The following is a 7,472-nucleotide window of genomic DNA, read 5'->3' as shown; positions in this document are numbered from 1 at the left end:
GAGGAAGAAGGAACGACCAAGGAATTCCAACGAACTCTCAACATAACAGTCAACGGTCAACGTAAACAATTAAACGGAAAAGTAAGTTTTCCATCACCCACGTTAACGACTGTTAACGTTGAGTGACCAGTTTGTTACAAAATAATAATATTAGTAACCAATTTATTACTTTTAAAATTTCAGTAGAGAAAATAAAATTTTAAATAAACATTACTGACTATTTATGTAGTTTACCAAAAATTTTGATCTTTTGTGGATGCCATTGATTCCCTTTATTTGATCTTTTTTTCTTATGTTGATTATTTTTTTGTCCTCAAATTTTCAATATGTTATGATGTATATTAGAAAATGTATATATTAGGAATTTATAAAAGGAAAAGAAGATAATACAAGATCAACATAAAATAAGACCTAAACAAGAGATTAAATTTAACGTGATTCGATCTTGTCTTCCACAATAAATGAGAAAAATAATAATTCATTATGAACATTCGCAAATAAAACAAATGCATGAAATTCTCTCACAAACTCAATATATCATAAAAAGAAAGTCTTAATATCCGTACGAAACTTATCTTTACATCCGAAAATAATTATATATATCCAAAATAATTTTATCTCTTCATTTTAAGGACCCGTATCTATAAAACAAAAACTAATTTGGTCACCAAAAATCCAGTCTGTAAGAATTATTATCAAAATAAACTTAATTCCCAAACAATTTTCGACCACTAAGATTATAATAAAAAACAATTTAACTAACAATAATAATACTGCATATAACCTAACATATTCCATGACATTAACATGTCATCTTTAGTCTCTACTTAAATTGCCTTTTAATCCCTTTAAATTTTAATCAAATGCACACATTGATATGAAACACTGAAAATCATTTCCATCAAAGCAGTTGTCAACAATCAGCAGAATATGTATGTTTCATGAGTTTCTTCTGTTCAAGCAAGCAAGCCACTAAAAAAACACTTCATATCAACACATTTTCTCACAATAATGAATAAATTAAGGACAATTGCACCATTTGAATCAGGTTCCTTCATTGAATTTTTTGGTAGACATGAGGCTCTTTGTTAACCAAATGGCCGTTTCTCTAGACGATGCAACTTCATCCCCGAATGGTCGTAGTACACCGGAAAGCTCGTGAACTTTTTGCTTAAGAAGCCTAGCATAGCTCGAGCAGAGATTCCAATGCTTCGGCTCGTTCCTGACTCGGTTTCTCCCATGCGGTCTTAATTTCAGCACTACTCAAGGCTGTAAGTCTAGTCAGTAATGAAACGTCACTCGGTGTCAATTGAACACGTCCGCATCCATCTTTCTCTGTCGGAAAGGAGAAATTATTGATCTCTGATGTCGCTCCTACATCTTTACTTGGAAGCACACCATTACTTTCCGATGACAAGTGATTCATGTCGACGCCTTCTGTCTTCGCATCGGGACTACTGGTTTTATTTGAAAGCATCTTCGTTCTACATCATTTTCGTAAACAGTAGATGAACTTCCATCATCAGGGAGCCCGTTTTATCATTGCAGCTTATACTGGAAATTGTTAGTTTACTCGCATCCTCTGATCTACCGGGAACCTGCACGTCAAGAACATCTTTCACTGCTTCTTCAGGAACCTGCATGTCACAAAAAGTCTCAGAGTCTGTTTGGCTTACAGCCTTTGTATCCGCTCTTGGCAAGTTTCGAGTGTGCTCAGAAGCAGGCTCTTCTTGGTCATCATTTTGAGAATTTAACATCGTCTCTGAAATCGATTCCACATAAGCATCCTTTTGATCCATTTTTTCCCCATTATCAATACTCACTTCGGAATCAGTGGACATTTCTTTGGAATCGCTAATAGAGTTCGATATTTCAACAGCAAAGCTAGTAGGATCAACCCTCTTAGTTACAAGGTTGTCTTCTGCACTAGTGGATGTTGGCTCCTCGTAAAGGGAACTGCTTATGCGTACATCATCAACCATTCTCCGTAATGCATGTGTATTTTCTTGTCCATTTGATAACCCGGTATCTTTAACCCCCCTATATTTTCCGACTCCATTTCTGCTGGAGAAAGATTTTTTAAACGTCTTCTCCTTAGGGCTGTTTGTCGGCTTTATAGGAAGATAAACAACAGATCGGATTCTGCAGCGAAGGAGATGTGGCTGCAAATGGGGGTGCCTTAATAGTTCAGCAGCCTAAAATACCGGAATGCTCTAAGATCAGTGTCTATATTAATGTCTAAAACTAGAAAGCAAAATACAAGGTGAATTGCACTCACAGTCGGCCTGTGTTCCGGGTTCTTCCTTAGCATACTCTTGATTATTTGTTTCCTGAGTCATTTAAGAGTTGTTTAAAAGGAAATGAATTACAATAGGTGATGCTAAGTAAATATCCCGATAACGATTAAATGGAGGGGACTGGCTATTGAAAAACTGCTGACAATCATATCGAGTTGGAAACAGATGCTTACAATGTAGAGGAATACATAATCGGGAGAGGAGAAATGGAGGATCGGTTGATCTTGTTTATGAGTCCAGCCATATCCTGTTGAGTTGTCAATAACTTTAGTTTATGATAGAATCTATAGCAAAGCATATTACAGAAAATGTGACTGTAGTTAAACGATATTAAGGCTATGCCAAATTGCTCATGTTAAAAAACTCACAGGTGCCCGAAATGCTGGTTGATGTGCAGCAATCTCAAACATACAGCAACCTGGAATAGTAAGTTTCCGTCAATCCTGGTTAAAAGGATAACAGATTTGTATCTCCGAATTATGCTGTGAATTTCTTACCAAGTGACCATATATCAGATTTATATCCATATGGTATATCCTCCAGCAGCTCGGGACACATACAGTTGGGTGTACCAACAACCTATTAAGAATATGCATAGCAGGGAAAACAATTCGAGTCAATCCTTTAAAACTGGTCTTGACAAATTCCATAATCAAAAGTACTAAGAAATTTAATGACAAAACAGTTATTATTCCAACCAGGAACACATTAGAACTTGCAAATAAAACTTGATGCATTGGAGAAGTTCTAAGACGGCCTAAGTTTAAGGGGTCCAGTTTTCCTACCGAAAACTTTATATAAGAAATTCTTTTAGAAAATATTAAGACAAGTACATACCGAGGAAGCAAGGTCTTTCGTGTTAATTAATTTTGCAAGTCCGAAGTCACCTGTACAGTCCATTATAAGACATAAATATGTTAGAAGACATAGAAAATGGAGGCCAAACCTGACAAAAAAGTAGGGGTTCTGTTACGGAAATCCTTTCCCCGTCATACCAAGCCGAATATCATTGTCCTTCATAAGGAATATGCTGGAACACTGAGATCAAATTACAAGTTAGAACATAGCATTATCATTTAATAGCTTTTCTTCACAAGAGGGACAAAGATAGAAGCAGTACTTTCACATCCCTGTGAAGAACACGATTCGAGTGCAGGTAGTCCACAGCCAACAGTAACTGAGTCATCCATTTGCAAATTTTCTAGGGAGAAAAAAAGAGAACAATAAGGGGGTAAATATCATCTCTAGCATCACGGAAATATTGCATTACCTCCTCGGGAAAGTGCATCCCTCGGGCCTTTTTAATAAGCTCAGTCCTGGTTCCACAAAAAATGTAAGTGCCTCGAATACTCATTCATGTATAAAAAGCATCAGACAACATCTGACATCTTCTTTTGACTATTTAGTTCGGCAATAATCTGATTAAAGCTATTGACCAATAGTACACACATTATATAACTAACTATAAAATCCACATATTAACTTCAAAGCTGAGAAACTATTCTTTTCATATCATTCGACTGTTTCCATAAAAAGATTAAAAGGTTGAAGATAAGAATTATTCAATGTTTTTAATCATAATATAGAATGTGCATAATACAATTAATGAACTTGTGCATTTCATCAAACTCTGAGAAAACATGTCGATAAATATTTTTGTTTTAACTTACATGTCTCTCCTTCACTGTAGCTGGTTACAACGCATATGTTGTTTCCCTGCAAAGCAAGGCAGCAAGTAACAAATAACTGAAGAGTCAGTCATGGTCCGAACAACCTAAATATAATATTGCTCAACAGCTCTCTCATATCGAATGTAAATCCAAACAGTAATGTATCTCTTTCACCTTATCAACCCAAGCATCTTTGTACTCAACAATATACGGATTATTTAGTCTTGCAATCAATTCCATCTGCAATACAGCCAAAGAACACATGAGACACATTCTCAAAATACAATGACTAGAGAGAATTAAGGGAATTCTATTTTACGAAGTTTAGTTTATTATATTTTACAATTAGGATTATATTTCTTAACAGATAATATAAGGTTTAGGAGATAAAGTTGGGAAGAAAGGAAACTTAGTAGTACTCTTAACTTGGAATCATAGCCTATAAAAACAGGTTGTGTATTTTGCTTTCAATGAGAATTTCGATTAAAATTTTTCTTTTTATTCTCTCAAATTTGCAAAAGGGCATCCCAATTTTTTTGGATAAGTGAAACCATTTTTGTCCTTATCTCATATAAACTCTTAATCAACTAGGAATCTTTTTAACCCAAAATGTACAAGTCGAAAGGCTGTTCCCATCAAAAGATATATATGAGATTAACATTCGATGTAGAAGATTCTCTCAATCAAAACAGTGATTTTATCTACCTCAAACCAAGCACACATTATGCCAGGGTTTCCTCGATGAACAGATGAAGTTGGGAGGAGGGGTGAATGGCAGAGGTGTATGATATGTTACTTGGACTCGGGGTGAATATAAGTATGTATCCGGTATGCATATAATTGATTTTTAGTAACTTTTTCATATATTTGGAGGATTTAACTTCATATTATTGTCAGAGTTGTGTCGAACACAAGTATTTGAAGGAAAACAAATAGTCTAGGTAACATAAGTAGCAGCATATACATATTTTCAGATTATTTCAATGGTTGTCTTTAGATTTCAAACGAGTTGTGAGCAGGTGCGTGTTTGCAAACGTGCATATTTTGTTATCAAAAAGACCAAAAACAATACATCTAAAGGTAGGATATGTTAATATATCCGTCTTGTCTTAGCAGATAAAAGAAAGAAAAATTCAAGATCACAGCTTTCAGAGAAGCAACATAGTAGAAAACAGTGTTAACTCGGCTCTAAAGGTATAAAGCATCTGTTTGGCTAGATAAAGAGGTGCAACCTAGAAGCTATCATAAATAAAAGGTGTCATTGTTGAACAAAACAAGGACATCCCGTAATCAAACATCACCTAAATCAAGATTTTAAAGGTCACGATTTCGTTCAAGCACAAGAAGTTCAACACTAAGAAAAGTTTACTTATGCGAGTGTATCGTGGTAACGATCAGATGGAAAATATTTAAATCTGAATCGAGTATGGAATAATCCATGCAACTTTCAGTCATCACAATTCACATGTTAATTACATAAAACAAGCGAGAAGAGTGGAAATTTGGTTTTTAAAAAGTGACCTCTTGGTGAGCTGTACGCTTAAACTTGTCTGTTTGCTTGGCCAGCCGGATCTTCTTCAACACATACCTAACAGAGTAAGAAAAATAAAATAGAATAATAGACTTGAGGCTAAATTCAATAATTAATTGCTAAAGGACAACATGTATTACTGTAATGAAATAAAGGCCACATATTGAGAATATGGTCTTTGTTGCTTAACCAAACCCAGAAATTCATTATTCAGATAACAAAACGAAGAACAACCCAATATTATCAATCCCATGAAAATTTATAGCTAGCAACTATAATTATTGAAGGGGGAAAAAACAAAACTCACTTCTTTTTCTCAAGTTTATGGAGAACAAGAAAAGCAGCTCCAAAAGTTCCACTTCCAATCTGTTCTATAACTTCATATTCCATTTTGGACTTGTCATCACCATTATCACTCTCCATGGAGACCTTGAAAAGACCTAAGAAAAAAGACCCGATCTTTTAATCATCAACAAAAATAAAAACCCATTCCAGAAATCTCAGCCAAACAAAATTCCAAACTTTGAAGGGGAAAAACACGAGAGAAAGTTAAACACAGACCAAAATTATTGAAAAATCTCAAACATTTGATATTATTGAAGCTCTCGAAAATAATGTTATGACCTTATAAGTCAAAAAACCCACAGGAAAGTTGAGAAAAGCTAAAATTTGACAATGATGATATCACTGTGGAATATTTTGTGTGGGGGTGGGGTGGGGGGGGGGGGAGAGAAGGAAATGGACAAAATCAACAAAAAGAAACATCCATCAGGTACAATATAATTAAAAGAAATTAAAGGATTGATGACTATGCCAAATTAATTAATCAAGTGGGGAAGAAAAAACACTAAAGAGGTGGTAGGATAAAGTCAAACATTACAGAATTCAACTAATAAATGATTGTTCATTGTTTTCATATGTAATAAGGTAAAGGATGGAGGTAAGATAGTAAGCTGTCACGACCTTTAAGAATTTAACTAATACTTCTAGTAAATAGGAAGTTGATAAATGAAATATGATAAAATGAAATGCATAGGGTTTGATAAAGGGTGTGGTCTGAAATTATTATTATATAACCGTAATATTTACAATGTAATAATATAGGTTATATTTGTAATCGTATTAAACACAACTGATAATACGATTATAATTTAAATCTCTCGAAGCACCAAAGTAAATGGAAAAGGCTTTACTTGCATTTGCAGATTCATGGGAGATCAAATTCCATATATGCATATCCATACATTAACAAAGCCAGAAGAATGTATCCGACCTCGTAGTTCTGATGTCAACATGTCTAAAAAAATGCATAAAGACCCAAAATTAAAATACATATATATATATAGACGTGTGTAAGACCCCATCAGAGTTTTTGTGCAGAATATTTGAACCAACTGGTGTTATTATTGTTATATTTTTGTGACATGCAACACTTATTTTTGGTATGCTTGGTTGGCATTAGGTATGTTGATGGATTAGCTTAAACCTTTTTAGAATACCTAAAAAAAGGAATTTCGTAATGTGAACCTTTAACAATAATATTAATCTCTGATGGGGTATAATAATGATATCGTTTTGGAATCTTTTGGTTGTTGTATAATAAAAAAATGAAAAAATAATCTCAGTGACCAAAAATGTCTTATAATATATAATTTTAATTAATTTTTTTTTGATTTGTCAAAATGATCAACTAAATCGTAATGCGATCGATAATTCGTAACGCGATCTCCGGTATCGCAAATCAGTTTCCAGATTCGCAACGCGAACTTCGACTATCGCATTGCGATTTACATATTCGCATTACGATAGTCGAAGTTCGCGTTGCGATTTATTCCAAATTCGTTGCGATAGTCCAAAATCGCAACGACGATATTGCATTTGTTTCTTAAGAATTTTCTCTAAAAAGATAGTATTCGCGCGGATGTGTCGAAGACACGTATTACCACGACCACGACCACGAGACGGGACGGGACG

General features: G+C 34.4%; 1 pseudogene; it reads right to left on the bottom strand.

The window, feature by feature from the left end:
- Positions 1–878: 878 nt before the first annotated feature.
- Positions 879–6,096, bottom strand: LOC120136427 (annotated as a pseudogene).
- Positions 6,097–7,472: the final 1,376 nt, after the last annotated feature.

The sequence above is a fragment of the Hibiscus syriacus genome, unplaced genomic scaffold (assembly GCF_006381635.1).
Source record: "Hibiscus syriacus cultivar Baekdansim isolate YM2019G1 unplaced genomic scaffold, ASM638163v2 tig00110630_pilon, whole genome shotgun sequence".
NCBI lineage: Eukaryota > Viridiplantae > Streptophyta > Magnoliopsida > Malvales > Malvaceae > Hibiscus > Hibiscus syriacus.
The sequence above is the reverse complement of the archived record's forward strand: the minus strand, read 5'-3'. Positions and strand labels throughout refer to the sequence as shown.